Source organism: Coenobita brevimanus, chromosome 103 (assembly GCF_032717465.1).
Source record: "Coenobita brevimanus isolate Jiangsu-jjx chromosome 103, ASM3271746v2, whole genome shotgun sequence".
Classification (NCBI taxonomy): domain Eukaryota; kingdom Metazoa; phylum Arthropoda; class Malacostraca; order Decapoda; family Coenobitidae; genus Coenobita; species Coenobita brevimanus.
The window spans coordinates 17,351,297-17,370,921 of record NC_137056.1 but is presented as its reverse complement, the minus strand read 5'-3'; positions in this window follow the sequence as shown (position 1 = coordinate 17,370,921).

Genomic DNA, 19,625 nt, shown 5'->3' with positions numbered 1-19,625 from the left:
TTTATATTCAAATGTTGTACCTATGAATCCAGTCAATTTATTGGCCTTCTTTACAGCTTCTGTACATTGTTTTCTTGGTTTCAGATCATTTGCTTTTATAACTCCTAAGTCTTTTTTATGGTTTACCCTGTCAATGCTCATGTTATAACTAACTCTTACAGTTTTACTGCAAATGTTTAGCACTTTAAATTTATTGATAATGTAATCCATTTGCGATGTTTGGGCCCAATTAAACAGTTGATCAAGATCTCTCTGAATTGCCTGTCTCTGCAATGCTGTATCTGCCCTATTCCCTATTTTAGTATTGTCGGCAAATATAGAAATCTTACAAAATATTCCTTTGTCAATATCATTTATGTATATTAAAAAAAGAATAGGACCTGACACTGAAACCTGTGGCACTCCACTTGTAACGTTTATCCAGTCTGATTCCTTTCCATTTATTACAACTCTTTGTTTTCGTCCTGTGAACCATATTTTCGATTCACCAGTGAACGCTGACACTGAAACCATGTGCTTTTAGCCTCTAAAATGTCTTTTGTTTGGAACTTTGTCAAAAGCCTTTTGAAAAACGAAATAGACATCGTCAGCAGATTTAATCTAATCGTACATGTTCAGTATATCGTTAGTTGATTCTAATTGTTTCAAACTTGTCTCTCTGATTGTTTCAAACTTGTTCTAAGAAATCTGCATATAACTGATTTTTAATGGAGCGGTAGTTATGGACATCGGGATAACTTTGCAAGCTTCCATTCGTGTGGCACCTTAATGCTCTTTAGTGATAAAAAAAAATTATTTGAAAACTTTGGGATTTCATTCTGTGGTTCCTTTAAAATGCATGGAGATATTTTGTCGGGGCCGGGTGATTTATTCTGCTTTAATCTGCTAATTGCAAGTAGTACATCACGATCACTAACTGTATCATCGATTATGTTGCCTTATTCAATAGGAGCTAGGCAAACTGCAGGAATTGTATGTGTATATTCTACCGTAAATACTGACGCAAAGAAAGTATTAATAATTGTCGCCATCTTAGTTTCATCACTGGTGTGCTCTCCATTATTTGTGGATAAGAGCCTAATTGTTGGAGTTATTACCTTTTTGCTTCTTATGAAGCCGAAAAATTCTTTTGGATTTGATTTACTGATACTGCCAATATGTGCCTCAAGGTTTTTCTGACTGCGTTTAATTAATTCTTTTACTTTCCGTCGAAGAGCATCATATTTGTTTCTGTCTCTTTGACTTTTTGTGGTATCATAATTTTTGTATGCAAAATTTTACAATCAGGCAGTGTTTAACATCAGAGTTCCACTGTTTGGGTTTAGAATTTTTGACAGGCCCTCTGTTTCGCATCGGGATACTTGACTGCACTTTGCAGAGTTTCCGTTAAAAATTTTTGTGCATCATTGATATCTAATGTTTCGACAATGGGATGCAACTCACCTACACCTACAATTGCCTTTAATTTATTAAAATTAGTCCTCTTATAGCTGGGCACTTTCTCGCAACTGGCCTTGATACTGTCTTCACTGAATTTAAGGTTAAATGTAACTGTGATGATCACCTGTACTATATTCTTCTACAGTACCATTACTCACTAAATTTTCTGACGTGGTTAAGACAAGATCTAGGATGTTAGTTCCATGTGTCGGATAATTTGCAGACTGATAAAGTAAATTTTTGTGCAGGTTTGTATATAGGTCTAACCCTATGTGCGAGGATAGCGTTTCTCCGAGTTTCGAATAATGGTATATTAAAATCACCAAATATTATTGCATACAAGAGATTTCGCCAATTTGATTGTAGATTTCATTGTTGATGATGAGTGACTGACCAGGTGGACGATAAACTAAAGCATTTGTGATTTTATGACAAGATTCATTTCTAAGCTGAATATAAACAATGTCAATGATATCAATACATAGTTTGGTAATACGAGTGGATGAAATCCTGATTTAACATATAACAGTAAACTGCCCCCTGCTTGTCTTCTTCTTTTTCTTCTTCTTCTTCTCCTTCTCCTTCTCCTCCTCCTCCTCTTCCTCCTCCTCCTTCTCCTCCTCCTTTTCTCCTCATTGTTCTCCTTTCCCTCCTTCTGTAGCTTAATAGCCAAAAAACAGGCATACCATAAATATAAAACTACACATAATAATGATGATAATCCTAAAGAATTTTGTAGTTGTATTACAAGGAAAATGGTTATGATACATCAATAGGCCCTCTGGAAACGAACAATAGCAAACACACAGAAAGTGAGGTTGAGATGGCAAACATTCATAACGATTACTTTGCGTCTGTTTTTACAGAAGAAAACACCACCAGAAACCTACTGTTGCCCACAAACCAAGCAAATAGCATAGAATTAACTAGAAGAAAATAATATAATTAAAGGCTTCCAGCATGGATTCAGACATTATCGTTCATGCTTACTGGACTTCTTCCATGATGTTTACAAATCATTTGATGACTCAGGGCAGTAGATATAATTTACCTCGACATTCAGAAAGCATTTGACACTGTCCCTCACAAGCGTCTCGTGAGCAAAATAGAAGCCCATGGAATAAAAGGAAATACGCAGAAATGGTTACAAGACTGGCTCTCAAACCGAAAACAGCGAGTTGTGATAAACGGAATGGAATCTAAATGGCGTAATGTGATTAGTGGCGTTCCGCAGGGCTCAGTACTTGGACCGATACTTTCATTATCTATATAAACAACAGAGATGAGGGTCTAAATTGTAAAGTATCCAGATTTGCAGACGATACTAAAATAACCAATAAAGTAACTTCAAAGCTACAGTGGCAGCAGTTACAAAATGACCTTAATACTTTAGCAAGCTGGGCAGAAAAATGGCAAATGAAATTCAACACAGAAAAATGTAAGGTACTTTATACTGGAAGTAACAATGTCCATGCGAATTACAAAATGAACAATATCCAGTTATCAAGTTCAGACAATGAAAAGTTTCTTGGTGTGATAATACCAAATGACCTAAAACTGAGTAAGCAGTGCACCGAGGAAGTTAAAACTGCAAACAAGCTGGTGGGATTTATTGGAAGAACTTTCGAGTTTAAATCGGAAAAAGTCATACTTGCCTTGTACAGCTGGCTAGTGCGCCCCCATCTCGAGTATTGTGTGCATTTCTGGTCTCTGTACTACAGAAAAAAATAAAGAAATATCACAAAAAATACAGTGAAGAATCACAAAAATGATACCACGACTGAGAAATCAACCATGTGAGGAACGCCTTGAAGAACTTAAATGATCTAACCTAACAAAACGCAGGTTAAGAGGTGACCTTATTAAAGTTTTCAAAATTATGAAGGGTTGACTACTTAGACATGAATAAATATTTTGAAATAGACCGGTCGAGTCAAACGAGAAGTAATGGCTGCAAAAGTATGGGAAAGCGTTTCCAATCCCATGAAGCAAAATACTTCTTCAACAGAGTCGTAAATATCTGGAACAGATTACCCTCAGATACCGTGAACAGTATCTCCGTTAAGACATTAAAAAACAAAGTAGACAAGTATTTGCACGAGAATCCTCAGATGACTCTTTTTCTGCCTGAATAACATACTTTTATCAGCTACATGTAAGTTCATTCCCTATTTGTCTGCAAGACACCCTGTAAACCCATACATAGCATCACGTCATGTCATTATATATTTTTCAATTTATTCAGTGCATATAAAGTAATATAAGCACAGATTAGGATCTGCACAGATAGCCATGAGTCAACGGTCACTACTCTTACTTTCGACCTGTGATGGGCTGTGGATCACTGAGGGTCCCTGTTAGCCATGTGACCACCATCGGGATTTTTTTAATGTGCCAGGGGTCACTGGTTCAGGAGGTAACTTCTATTCTTGTCTCACATGGGGGAGCTCTTTGTCTCAGTGGAGTGAATGGAGCTGGGGCCTGATTGACTGATGCCTACCTTAAAAGTGCCAGGCAAGGCTGCTGCACCACCCCTGGACATTCACTCTGTGCACTGTGCTGTTTCAACGTTATGCCTACAGACGCCTCGTTAACTTACCCGTTCATAATGTCATGCCATAGTTATTCGTTTATTTGATTACTTTCTCTTTCGGGTTATTCAAACTGGTAGCTTATAGATAAAGTATTATAGAATGTAACTTTTCCCCCTGTGGCGGGGGGGACACAACCTGGCCGCACTATGGGGTGGTACTACTACTCTGCGGCCAGGTTGTGTTAGGAAGAATACTGCCACCGTATTCCCTGCGTGTCGTAAAAGGCGACTAAAAGGGGCGGGGTGAGGGGACTAGGGACCCCCTCCTCTGTTTTGTAGTTCCTAAAAAGAGACAGGCCAGAGAAAGGGATGGGGGATGGAGTTATCCCCGTACCCTGAAGATTGGGTCTATGAATGTGCGTGGATGTAGTACGATTGAGGCTAAAAGGGAGGAGATTGGGAGAATGTTTGTGAGAAGAAAGTTGGATGTGTTAGCTTTGAGTGAAACGAAGATGAAAGGGAAGGGGGAATCTATGTTTGGAAGTGTGAATGGAAGATTGTCAGGTGTTGATAGAGGAAGGGCAAGAGAAGGTGTGGCCTTGTTAGTGAGTCCGGAAGTTCAGCAATGTGTGATTGAATGGAAGGAGGTGTCATCGAGACTGATGTGGGTGAAAGCGAAATTTGAACGTGAGTTGTGGGTGTTTGTGAGTGCATATGGGCCTGGTAGTGAAAGGGATGAACAAGAGAGGGAGTCTTTCTGGAATGATGTTGATGAGTGTCTGCAGAGTTTTGAAGCGAATGTGAATGTGGTAATGATGGGAGATCTGAATGCTAGAGTGGGAAATGTAGCAGTTGAAGGCGTAGTTGGTATGCATGGTGTGCCTGGAAGAAATGAAAATGGGGAACGAATGATAGCGATGTGTGTTGAGCGAGAGATGGTGATTGGGAATACGCTGTTTGAGAAGAAAGATATTTATAAGTATACATGGGTGAGACAGGAGGGTGGAAGGGTTGTTGATAGAGCCTTGATGGACTATGTGGTTGTGTCTAGGAATGTAATAGGAAGATTGTTGGATGTGAGAGTTCTGAGAGGGAGGGTGGAGGTATGTCTGAACACTACATGCTGGAGGGAAAGATAAGAGTAGGTAAGAGATGGATGAGATCTAGGAGGGTTAGGTGTGGCAGGGAGGTTTTGAAAGTGAGTGAGTTCGATAAAAGAGAGAAAATGATAGAGTATCAGGAGAAATTGAAAGATGAGTGGAACGCAGTGAAAGATCGGGAAAATGGCAGCGTGGAGGAGGAATGGCAGTTGTTTAAGAGTGCTGTGGTGGGGCATGCAGAAGAGGTGTGTGGTGTGAGACGTGTGGGTGGTGGTGTAAGAAAAGGAAGTGAATGGTGGTGCGAGGAAGTAAGTATGGCTGTCGCTGAGAAGAGACGTGCATATGAAGTGTGGCTGCAGAGGAAGGATGAGATGTCATATGAAAGGTATAAGGAGAAGAGGAATAGAGCGAGAAGGGCTGTGCGTGATGCTAAAGTGGCAGCAGATGAGAGGTGGGGTAGACGGCTGACAGAGAATTTTCAGCAGAATAAGAAAATGTTTTGGAAGGAGGTGAAAAGGGTGCGAAAGGGAGAGTCTGGGAAGGAAGAACGAGTAAAAGCAGAGGATGGAAGGATGTTAATTGAGATGGATGCAGTAAGGAAGAGATGGGCAGAGTATTTTGAAAGATTGTTAAATGTAGAGGAGGAAAGGGTGGCTGAGATTGTGGCGGATGGAAGGGTGCAAGGAATAAATGTGTTGGGAGAGTTGAATGATTCTTTGATCACGAAGGAGGAAGTGGAGAAGGCAGTAAAGGAGATGAAAGCAGGGAAAGCTGCAGGTATGGATGGGTGTGCTGTGGAATGCCTGAAGGGTGGTGGAGTGACTATTGTTGACTGGTTAGTAAGATTGTTGAATGTGTGCTTTGAGAAAGGTATGGTGCCAATTGACTGGGCAAGTGCTTGTGTGGTCCCGTTGTATAAAGGCAAGGGTGATAAGTATGAATGTACTAGCTTTAGGGGTATAAGTCTGTTGAGTGTTGTAGGTAAGGTGTATGGTAGAGTGTTAATTATGAGAGTTAGAGAGGGTACAGAGGGAGTAATTAGTGATGAGCAGTGTGGCTTTAGGAGAGGGAGGGGATGCGTTGATCAGGTGTTTGCTGTGAGACAAGTGTGTGAAAAGTATTTAGCGAAAGGCAAGGATGTGTTTTGGGCATTTATGGATTTAGAGAAAGCGTATGATAGAATTGATAGGGAGGCTTTGTGGACTGTTTTAAGATTGTATGGACTTGATGGTAGGTTACTAAAAGGGGTGAAAAGTTTTTATGTAAATAGTAGAGCGTGTGTAAGAGTGGGAAATGCTGTGAGTGATTGGTTTCCCGTGAGAGTGGGGCTGCGACAGGGATGTGTGATGTCGCCTTGGTTGTTTAATATTTACATGGATGGTGTTGTAAGGGAGGTGAATGCAAGAGTTTTAGGTGGTCTGAGTCTGGTAAATGTTGATGGAGGAGAGTGGAATCTGAAGCAGCTGCTGTTTGCAGATGATACTGCACTGGTGACTGATTCAGAGGAGAGATTGAGAGAGTTGGTAGAGGAGTTTGGAAGGGTGTGTGAGAGGAGGAAATTGAAAGTAAATGAGAATAAGAGTAAAGTGATGAAGTGTACGAGGTTGATAGATGGTAGGGGGATGAATATAGTTTTGAATGGTGAGTTGCTTGAGGAGGTAGATTGTTTTAAATATCTAGGGTCACATGTTGCTGTGGATGGAAGAATAGATGCAGAAGTGAAGTTTAGAATAAATGAAGTAGGAAAGGTGCTGGGAGGAATGAAAAAAGTGTTTAAATGTCGTTCGCTTAGAATGGATGTAAAGAGAAGGCTGTATGAGGGTGTTGTGGTACCGACTGCATTATATGGGTCTGAAACATGGAATATGGGTGTAGCAGAGAGGAAAAGTTTGAATGTAATGGAGATGAGATGTCTGAGGAGTATGTGTGGAGTGACGCGTATGGATCGGGTGCGAAATGATGAAGTGCGAAGGAGAACTGGAGTTGTTCGGGAGATGGCTGGTAGAGTTGAGCAGAGGGTGTTGCAATGGTTTGGGCATATGGAGAGAATGGATAATGAGCGATTGGTGAAAAAGATAACTAGATCTGATGTGAGAGGTGTAAGGCTGAGAGGAAGACCACGAATAGGATGGATGGACAGTGTGAAGAGAGCGCTGGATGCGAGAGGGATGTCTGTTGAGCAAGGAAGAGTGGCTGTGCGTGACAGAAATAAATGGAGAGAAATTGTGAATGAATAAGTGATGACGCAGCCCTGAGGGGATATTCTCCCGCATTTGGTCTGATCAGCTAGTCAGGTCAGGTGCGGGTAAGGGGATGGGTCTGTTATGATGTGGCAGGGGTAAACCAGTTCTGCTGTCGGGCCCTGCTGCGGATGTCACTGATTGCATTGCCCAGTTGACCCTTGTGCGGTGTGGTGCGGTGAGGATCTGTCCGTTCTCCCCTTTGGGGCTAAGATGCGAATGAATGTGTTTGAATGGATGAGTAAATGGAGAGTGAGTCGTCCTGTCTCGGCTACCTCCCTTTCCTTGGGGGAAGCAGCCTAGGTATATAGATAGATAGATAGAACTTTTCCTTGCCAGTCTTTCCTATGAAATTTCCATGTCAGCTTTTCCATGCTGCATGGTGGTTTTTCTTACTCTTTCCTGGAGGGTTTGGAGGTGAGGGGACCTTCTTATTTTACTACCCTTATCCTTCAACACGTTGATTTAGATCTTGTAGTCATAGTCTGCTTTGCAATATGCAGCCTCGAAAGAACCATAAAGTCTATTGCTGTTTGCTTTCCTCTTTATTCCTTTGTATTCCTCCTTTTCTTCCCCCTTTATTTCTCCTGCCCCTACTGCTCCTCCTCCTCCTCTTCCTCCTCCTCCCTACTTCTTCTCCTCCTCCCCTACTTCTTCTCGTCCCTATTCTCATGCCCCAACTCCTCCTCCTCCTCCTCCTCCTCCATTCCTCATCTTCTTTCTTCGTATTTTGAGTCGTTGTCCTCGTCGTCTTCGTCTTCTTTTTTATTCATCTTTTTTTCTTCGTCTTTTTTCGTCGTCTTATTATTTATTCGTCTTCTTTTTTCTTCGTCTTTCTTGGTCTTTTTCTATTTCGCCTTCATTCTCGTGGTCGTCCTTGTCATCGTTTTTTCGACTTCTTCGTACCATCTTATTTGTCTTATTCTTTTTCTTCTTCTTCTTCTTCTTCTTCGTCGTCGTCGTCGTCGTCGTCGTCGTCGTCGTCGTCGCTGTAGTCTTCTTCTTCTTCTTCTTCTTCTCCTTCATCTTCGTCGTTGTCTTCTTCTTCGTCTTAGTCTTCCTCGCCTTCATCTTATTTTTCTTAATCGTCTTATTTGTCTTTGCCTTCTTTGTCTTCATCTTCTTTGTATTCATCTTCGTCTTCATCTTTATTTTTGTTTTCATTGTCGTCTTCGTCTTCTTGTATTACTTTGTCTTCTTTTTTCTACTTCTTCATCGTCTTCTTTGTCTTCGTCATCGTCTTCTTTGTCGTGGTCATCGTCTTCATTTTTCTTTCTCATTTTTTTCTTCATCAAGCATCCACCAGTCATTCAGTACTCTATGGCCCCAGCTGAACCGCATTATTGGATAGATTATTGCGATTACAAAACAGATTTTCAAGTAATTTCAGGAAATTATTTGTTTATAGATTTTTGTCTCGCCTCCCTCCTTATCTCGTATTCCATTGGTGCTTACCAAGTGGACACACTCCCACGCCCACATAGTCTTGAACTTGCTCCTGAAAGTAGTGCAGCTTTCATACAGCACCATTCTATTTGACTCGGTGGGCTTCCTAAGGTTTCCACCTTGACTTGGCGATGATTTTCGTTCTTTTTTAACCTAAATCACGTGTCTCAGTACCAGAGCAGCACAGTACTATAAATTGTGCATAGGCTACACTTTTCAGTGATTAGCGCCATATTCAAGTTTCGTTATCTTGTTAAAACTCAGTATGAAAGATGTGGGACTCGCAATTTTAGGTCAAATTAAAGCAGACAGAGTATTGTATTTTTCCCTGATGATATCTCGTGCATATTGTTGAGTGAACCGAGTATGTTTTTTTTTTTTTCCCCTTAGTTGTGCGTACTGCACGTATTTATTTCTTAAAGTCGTTTCACTTATAGCTGTTTCATTATTAACACTCCCAGGCTCGCATGCCTCACTCGTGGCTGAATAAATTGTCTGACATTACCTGAAATCAAATAACTACAGTCTGTGAGAGGGTAAATGGTAATACTGTTAACATTTTCAGTCTCATGCCCTACTCAGTTCATTGAATGCACCTGATGTTGTCCGCAATAAAGTATGAGAGAAGTCACAGCCATGAGTTAAAGTTATTTCAATAATAAGTTGCTGATAAACAAACACTTGTGCTTCACACAAAGTTGATTATATCTATCTATCTATATATATATATATATATATATATATATATATATATATATATATATATATATCCCATTGGGGCCTGGTGTCCCCAGTACTGGACGGAACTGGGAATTTTCATATCTTGATAAGTAGGGAACCCCCGAGTAGGGACCTAGGAGCTTCGCGACCATGAGCCGATAGGCGGAGGGCGGTACGCTTAGTACCCTCCCAGTACAATGCCTCGCCCAGCAACTCTGGGATCCAATGGGTTATATAAATATATATATATATATATATATATATATATATATATATATATAATCATCATCATCAGCCGTTTGAGTATCCACTGCAGGACCGGCCTATCCCGACCGAAGTCGGGACGATATAGCCAATGTATCTCTACCAAGTGGCTTAGGCTGTCTAGTAGAGATTGTATGTAGGGTGAAAAGTGCTTTTAAGTGTATTGTAGTGTTGGAGTGGCTTTGGATGTTTATGTAGTCTGTGAACCAAGTGTAATCGGCCCTCGCAAGCCGACTGGGTGCAAGCAGACTTTATAGTAAGCGACACTGGTTCAACCACAGCACCCCTTGTGTCCGCCAATGCAGTACGTGGCCGGGTGAACACTCCCCAAATTTATTACCCTGGCGGGGCGCGAACCCTGGTTCACCCGTGTACGAAACACACACTCTACCACTGTACCACGGAGGCCCTGTATATATATATATATATATATATATATATATATATATATATATATATATATATATATATATATATATATATATATATGTTGTGTGTGTGTGTGTGTGTTTTAAAGTACAAAATAAATGTTCTTTGGTTTCACAACACACTTCTGGACCAGAAGGATGTCTCACTTAAATATTTATTTTACTATGAGTAGGATTTTTGCCTACACACATCCTAAACAGCCTGTATCACACCTCAGCACTCTCTTGTATGGGTTATTTATGCTTATATAATACAATCTTACTTGGCATAAATAACATGCAAGAAATTATCAACTTCTTAATTTTAATGATTTATAAATATTATTAAGTTTATTCTTGTTTTCAAATGGCTGTATATAAGTCAGGAAATACCTCTCATAGTGAAGAGCTAAGGAGAACTTTATCAAATCCTTATGTTTCTAAAGGTCTCTCCTAAGCTGAATGATAGATTTTGAAAACAAAGATAAAGTAAAGAAGATCCCATGGTGACGGAGTTAATGTGCTCAATAAAGGAATAGATACATGAATAAATTAATAAAGCAAAACAGGTGTTACGGAACCTCCGTAGCCATGTTACATATGCTATCATCAGGCAAATTATTGTACTATATTGTCAGCAACTGATTTATAACATATCGTGAAGGATATTACATATACAAATTTATCATCTAAAACAACGTAAAAAATATCCAGAAATCCAGAACCTAAACAACAGATCCTGCCTCCCAGTTTTGATTTTTAGATTGCAAGTTTTTAGATACTTTTACATTGAGTAAGTAATTAGTATATATAATGTCCTTCAAAATGAAATATAATATTTCAGTTGCTGACAATACATAAAAGTACATTGATGATGGCCTGTGATGGACCGAAACTCCGTTATGCACGATGTTCATTAGAGCTATTTCCATCCTTATCTTTCTGTCAATCTATCTATATTACTATTCCCTTTTGTACTACCTTTATTGTACTGTATTTATCCAAGTGAAAAAGAAACGAACAGGTGGACAGATGTGTACATGAAGGGATGTTTTGGCTGATCCAGCAAACTTGACCTTATATTAATTCATAAAATAAACCAAGTTGCTTGACCAGCCAGTTATTTTGTTTTCGAACGGAAGTCATGAGCTTGTTTGTTGATCACATCACGTCAGCAACATACCTCTTTCCTTTCTACACTAATGTAATAGCGAAAGGGTGAGAGAGGAAGTTAACAGAAGAGAAGAAAAGGAAGAAAGGGGTAGGGTGGAGTGTTCAAGCAACCTGTAACTTGTTTCCTAACTTCATGAAAAAAGCCAGTGAGAATCTTCATCCCGAGTTTTACTTACCCAGTAATGAGGATGTGGCCATAATCGTTCTTTTACACCTTGCAGGAATGTGTTAGAGTCCAGAAAGCAATATACTGTGTGTATATATATATATATATATATATATATATATATATATATATATATATATATATATATATATGGAGCAGCTGATTGGGAAGCCCTCAGGCAGTACTTCTTTTATCTTCCCTGGAATGATTATAGCTTCCATGGCCGGGAGTCATCTGAGCGTTCCTCGCGCATTACGGAGGTTCGCGCATGGAAACATTCATTGCTTTCTCACAGCCTTTGACTAATGCAAAGAAGCCTTGGTTAATCACGCATATTCTAATACTGTCCACACCAAGGAAAATGCCTACAAACGGTACTGGAGCCAACCCACACCTGAATCACATTTCCTATATGTTTCTGCCTGGAATCATGCTAAGTCTGTTCTTCAGTCTGTCAAAAAAAAAAAAAAAAAAAAATCATCCTTACTAAATGCTCTCAACTCTCCAACTCGAATTGTTCTCGCTCCTTCTGGCACCTTGCCAAAAACCTTTCAAACAACTTTACCTCATTATCCTTCCCTCTTCTACTCTGTGGCTATTTGTTCTACTCATATATATATATATATATATATATATATATATATATATATATATCATCAGCCGTTCGTGTGTCCACCGCAGGACCGGCCTATCCCAACCGAAGTGGGGACGAAACAGCCAATGCATCTCTACCAAGTGGCTTAGGCTGTCTAGAAGAGATTGTATGTAGGGTGAGAAGTGCTTGTAAGTGTAATTGTAGTGTTGGAGTGGCTTTGGATGTGTGTGTAGTCTGTGAACCAAGTGTAATCGGCCCGTGCAAGCCGACTGGGTGCAAGCCTCCTTTATAGTATGCGACACTGGTTCAACCACAGCACCCCTTAATATCCGCCAATGCTCCCAAGAACAATGCTCCCAAAGTTTATTACCCTGGCGGGGCACGAACCCTCGTTCTTCAGTGTACGGAAATGCACACTTTACCACTGTACCACAGAGGTTCTATATATATATATATATATATATATATATATATATATATATAACTAGCAGGGGTACCCGGCATTGCTGGGCCAAAATGGCGAACTCTCTAATCCTATTTGTTCTAGTTCAGTCTTTCTTTCTACTCCAGAAACACCATGTACCACTTATGCATCTGAAGAGGAATTATAAGAGGTCCAGGAACTTTCAGCTTTTACTAAAGCACAGAATTTGTGCACACTTGTTTTCTATTACCGTTGGCCTCAAATGACCTCCGACTGGTGACCTCGCATAGCCTGTGTCCGAACTGGAGATCATGTGACTCTCCATTCCCAAAATTGGTCTTCAGGGGTACCCGGCGTTCCCCAGGCTAAAATGGCGAACACATTACCAGTGACCTCAAATGACCCAGATCTGAATTTAGACCCGTCTAAAACCATCCTAAGGTCACCATGATTCAGAATACATAGGACTTAATTAATTACTTATTTCTTTTGCCCTTGGTTTGGGCGTGATTGAAAGAAAAAATAAAATAACAAACAATGCGACTCTCTCTCTCTCTCTCTCTCTCTCTCTCTCTCTCTCTCTCTCTCTCTCTCTCTCTCTCTCTCTCTCTCTATATATATATATATATATATATATATATATATATATATATATATATATATATTTAACCCATTGGAGCCCATTGTCTGGAATACTGGACAGAACTGGGATTTTTCAAGTCTTTATAAAGTAGGGAACCCCCGGGTAGGGATCTATGAGCTTCGCGACTATGAGGCGATAGGCGGAGGGCGGTACTCTTAGTACCCACCCAGGGCCATGCCTCGCCCATCACCCCTGGGATCGGAGGGCGGTACTCTTAGTACCCACCCAGGGCCATGCCTCGCCCAGCACCCCTGGGATCCAATGATATATATATATATATATATATATATATATATATATATATATATATATATATATATATATATATATATTGTTACGGAACAGAGAAAGATAATGTACACATTAAGTGAGAATACTAAGAGTCACTACTGTCCCGTAAAGTTCCAGGTTCAAAACAAAAGAGTTAGGTAAAATTACAAGTTAAAGTTTAATGCTTAAACTAACAACAAAACATTCAGGACTCATAAGGATAATGTAATGGCAAAAACAGGTTAAATATATGGTTAACTGCAATAGCCTCTATTAACACGAAATTAGCAAGAATAAATTTATCTAAGTCAGCCCTGATAAAATGAGATACCAGATAATACTCAGTGAATGCCAGATAAATAATTACAGATACAAACTATTATAAAAAATGACTGACATAAAGATCCATACATGAATTACAAAAACTTCACTAGGCCTACAAATTAAACTTATGCTATACAGTACAAGAAAAAATGCAACAATAGTTATACTCAAATTACACACAGCTGCTAGATGGTTGGAGATTTCTTGAGCACACACAATAATAATATCTGTACAGGGGAGGACAGAGATGTGAACAAAATGAGGAGCAGATCTAAGTGGCAATGATGCAGAGATTGAGCTCATTATATAGGGGCTAGCAGAGCTTGATACAACTTGTAATAAGGACGCGCAAATGAAGCGATGGGGACAAACGGTCGACAATCCCGCACTGAATAACAGAAAGGACGACTTACTCTACTATAACGGTAGAAGGGGGGGACTGAGGCAGAACACGCTCGTGATCAAACATGCAGCATACTGTGCGTTAAAATTACACAAAGGATGATGAAATCATAGGCTATGTAACAATATATATATATAATGTGTGTGGAGCCTCAGTGATAAAGTGTGCGTTTTCGCACACTGGAGAGCTAGGGTTCGCGCCCCGCCAGAATACAAAATTTTGTGAGCGTTCTCCCGGCTATGTACTGCTTGGCGGAGGTGCATGGTTGAACCAGTGTCGCTTACTATAAAAGTATGCTTGCACCCAGTTGGCTTGCGCGGTCCGATTACACTTGGTTCACAGACTACACACACATCCAAAGCCATTCCAACACAACAATTACACTTACAAGCACTTCACACCCAACATACAGTCTCTACCAGACAGCCTAAGCCACTTAGTAGAGATACATTGGCTGTATCGTCACCACTTCGGTTGGGATAGGCCGGTCCTGCAGTGGACACTCAACGGCTGATGATGATTATATATATATATATATATATATATATATATATATATATATATAGTCTAATAAATTATGATAATATAATTCTTGTGGGGAAATATATGTATGTAATATGTATGCAGACTGATGCCATTTATTAGAAAACCGACAGCATGCGTTCAGACATGAAGCATGTACTAAAACTGTATATTGTAAAATATTTAAATGTAATGCATCCCTCTAGTTTCCCAGATCATCAGTTATAAAAATAGTGTCCCAAGAAGAGGTATGTTTCCTATAAGTGACTGAGTGGCTATCAATCACTTACAGGAAGCACACCTCTTCATGGCTACTATTTTTGTAATTGATGATCTAGGAAACTTCAGGAATGCAATATAATTAAATCTGGATTTTATTTTACAGTATACAATTTTAGTACATGCCTCATGTTTGTTTGCATGTGCCTCTTTTCTAATAAATGGCATCAGGCTGCATACAAATTCATATATATATATATATATATATATATATATATATATATATATATATATATATATATATATATATATATATATATATATATATATATATATATATATATATATATATCATCATCCGTACCTCCTTTTCCACCCTAGGGTGTGGAGTTGCAACGTCCAGAAAGCCTAAGTTTGCCCAATTCAATACGCCACGCTTCCATTCACTCATTCAAGCCCACGGAATCCTGGTTCTATCAGATAGGCCAGAAAAACTTTCGCTACGTTTTGTAACTTCACATAAACCTATCTGACAGAGGCAATCTGAAAGTTATCACGGGATATCAAATCCTTGTTTATGCACTTCGCACAAAATTCATCCAGCCAGCTCTGCCTCTTGTCACTTCCTTAGCCTCGCCAACATCCAAATCTCTCTTCCTCACACACTCATCCACCATATCCCTCCACCTTCTACTTGCCCTGCCTCGCCTCCTCCCCCTTTCAAATTCGCTCACATATATCTTTTTCCCCACTCTATTGTGACCCATTCTCTCCACATGACCATACCATCTCAGTACACTCTCTTCGATTCTGGTGTCCACCGACTTCCTCTCTCCACATATTTCACGTATCACATTATTTTCGTATCCTATCCACACTCTGTACTCCACGTACATTCCTCAGCAGTCCCATCTCCACTGCTTTCACTCTTCATGCCACAAATAGTCTCACATCCGTATGTTAAAGTTGGCACTAACACTTCTTCATGTCAGCCTCGCGCACCTGCATCACTCAAGCCTCTGTTTTTATTTAGGCCTTCATAGCACCAGCTACTTCCTTGTGTCACTCTACCTTCCACTTCTTTTGCACATTTTCCTCTCTTTTCTATCACTGTACCCAGGTATTTGAACTCTCTCGCCAAATCCAGTCTCTCTTCATTCTATGTGACATCACGCTGGGAGTCACCATCGCTCTCAGTAACCATCACTTTATTCAGTTCTACATTTACTGTGAAGGCACGACGCTCACAGACATCTACAAAACTTTGCACTAGTCTACCAAGTTCTTGTCTGGCATTTGCAAGTCGCACTGCATCATCAGTGTACAACAAATATGAGATATTTCATCGACCATCATTCATTACCAATGCCATCCCTCTTTTCATTACTCGGTTTTTTACTTTTCTCATCATCTCATCCATAAATATATTGAACAACGATGGTGACATCTCACAACCTTGTTGCACGCCCACATCGATCTTGAACTTAGATGCTCATTTATTCCTATACGTGCCTCTTGTCATTACGTATCATACACATTCCACAACACATCCCTGCTCTCACCCCCATAAAAAGAGCCATGGCTGCTGTTATACTGGGAATCAGTGCGGTGGTTTCTCGGGTGACCACCACCGGCGGGGCTAGGTTGTCTGCACAGGGCCCTCCCGGTCGTCATCAAGCGACTGTGCCACCTCCAGTGTTGCGGCGCCCTAAATCTGCTCGTCAGTGCAGTAAAATTTTCTCTTGCAATATTAGGGGACTTCACTCCAACATCAACTCTGTTCAAAATTTCCTTCAGTTTGAATCCCCTGATCTGCTCTTTTTGACAGAGACACAAGTAAGCTCCACCTCTGATTTAGCTAGATTTGATTTTCCTGGTTATATCTTGATTAAAAATTTCAGACCCAAACGAGGCGTATGTTGCCTTGCTAAATCAGAAATTGCCCTGGAGGAGATTACTAAACTTAATTGTCTTTATTTCGACTATTGTATATACAAATTAAATTCTTTTGGCAAAATTAAGTATTTCTGTTGTGTGTATCGTTCCCCTAATGCCTCTCCAGAGCCGAGTTTATTTGACTCTCTGTCTTCACAACTAAGTGTCCTCAGCATTAATACTGCATCAGAATTACTATTCTGGGTGATTTTAAAGTCCATAATGTCGAATGGCTCACTTATTCAGCCAGAACTGATGACTCTGGTCTTGAATGTGAGCTATTTACAGACTCATTTAATCTCACCCAGTTAGTCAGTCAACTCACCTGTGTACCAGACAACTCCGATCAAAATCCCCAATTATTGGACTTGTTTCTAATAATCAATTCAGATAATTATAATGTCGAAATGAAGTCCCCCCTCGGATCCTCGGATCATTGTCTGATTCAAGCCACCAGTTTAACACCTACCACACCCTCCTGCTCTGAACCTGTCATGGTGACTAAATGGCACTACGACAGGGCAGATTGGAAGGGACTTCATAATTTTCTCATGGATGTTCCTTGGACCTCCTTTTTCTCCCAAGATACAAATTCCACATTGGGCCACATACAGGATTTCATTAAAGTCGGCATGGAAACATTCATTTCCCATCATACTAACAGAAAAAGATGTAATTCATCTAAATGGTTTGACCACAATTGTGCTAGAGTAACCGAAGATAAAACAATAGCCTATAACACTTATACAAGGACCAAAACCAAAGAAGCCTTTAACTAATATAAAAATATCAGAAACCATGCCAAAACTATTATCAATCATTCTAACTCAAACTTTCTACACAGACAAGCTAACAAACTACTAAACAATCCAAATGATAACAAAATATTCTGGTCAACCCTTAATTCATTCAAAATTAACTTCACTACCACCTCTTCCATTCTACCGTTACAGTCCCCCAGTGGAAATCTAGTAAGTGATCCACGTGGAAAAACCAAACTTCTTCTTGGCATTTTTCCAACAAACTCAACCCTAAACACAGAAAATCACAATATTCCTGTACTTGATTTTGATTCCCCTTAAATACCACTTTTCATGATTCACACCAGATACGTACAAGCTGTATTACAGAATCTCTCAGCAGACAAAGCTACTGGTCCAGATGAAATTCTTTCAATAGTACTTAAAAATTGCTCCTCAGTGTTGGCTCCTGTATTAGCAAAATATTTCCGCTTGTGCATCCGTACCTCAATTTTTCCAGCCTCTTGGAAAGAAACAAATATCCATCCTGTTCCTAAAAAAGGGGCAACTTCTGATCCATCAAACTATAGACCAATAGCAATAACTTCCGTTCTCGGTAAAGTTTTTGAGACACTAAATAACAAACACATAGTCAAGCACCTAGAAATCAATAAATTAATCAATGATCGGCAGTATAGATTTAGACAAGAACGTTCAACTGTAGATATTCTTTGCCTACTTACCCATGAGCTTAACAAAACAACAGACCAACATGGCGAAACACACACAGTAGCACTTGATATATCAAAAGCATTTGACAGAGTATGGCACCGGGCCTTATTGTCTAAGATGTCACACTACGGCCTTGCAGCACTGGTTCCTCTAATTTCTTTTTACCTTCATAATAGAAAAATTCTGGTCATGGTAGATGGAATTTATTCTCAGTTTCATTCCGTAAATGCTGGCGTACCTCAGGGATCAGTTTTGGCACCAACTCTCTTTCTCATTCATATTTATGACCTCTTATCTGTCACGCACAAACCAATACCAAATTCACTCCTATGTTGATGACTCGACCCTTCATAGTTCTTTTACATTTAGTACCTCCTTTACATAATTTGATATTATTCATATATATATATATATATATATATATATATATATATATATATATATATATATATATATATATATATATATATATTTGCAGGGGTACCCGCGTTGCCCGGGTAAAAAAAAAAAAAAAGGCGAATACTCTATTCCTATAAGATCTAGTTCAGTCTTTCTACTTCATAAAGATCATATACTTCTTATGCTTTTGAAGAGGGATGATACGAGGTCCAGGGACTTCCCATTTCAGCTTTCGGAGACCAACGCACAATATTTGTGCGTATTCCATTACAATTACTGGTGACCTTGGAGATCAACCTCACATAGCCTATGTCCGAACTGGATGTCATATGAGTTTCTGTGTCAAAAACTGGGCTGCAGGGGTACCCAGCGTTGCATGGACCAAAAAGGTGAACACTCTAATGGCGACCTCAAATTACCCAGATCTGAATTTTGACCTCCCTAAAACCATCCTTGGGCCACCCTGATTCAGAATATATATGGGTCTGGGGGTCTCTGACCCTTGGTTTGAAGATGACTGAAAGACAAAAGAAAAATGCAACCCATATATATATATATATATATATATACAGTATATACGAGTATATGAAGCCTCTGTGGTACAGTGGTAAAGTGTGCGTTTTCGTACCCTGAAGAATGAGGGTTTGAGCCGAGGGTTAGCGCAACTCCAGGGTAATAAACTTTGGGAGCGTTCTTCTGGCCACGTACTGCTTTGGTGTACATCAGGGGTGCTGTGGTTGAACCAGTGTCGCATACTATAAAGTATGTTTGCACCCAGTCGGCTTACGCGGGCCAATTACACTTGGTTCACAGACTACACACACATCCAAAGCCACTCCAACACTACAATACACTTACAAGGACTTCTCACCCTACACACAATCTCTACCAGACAGTCTAAGCCACTTAGTAGAGATATATTGGCTGTAT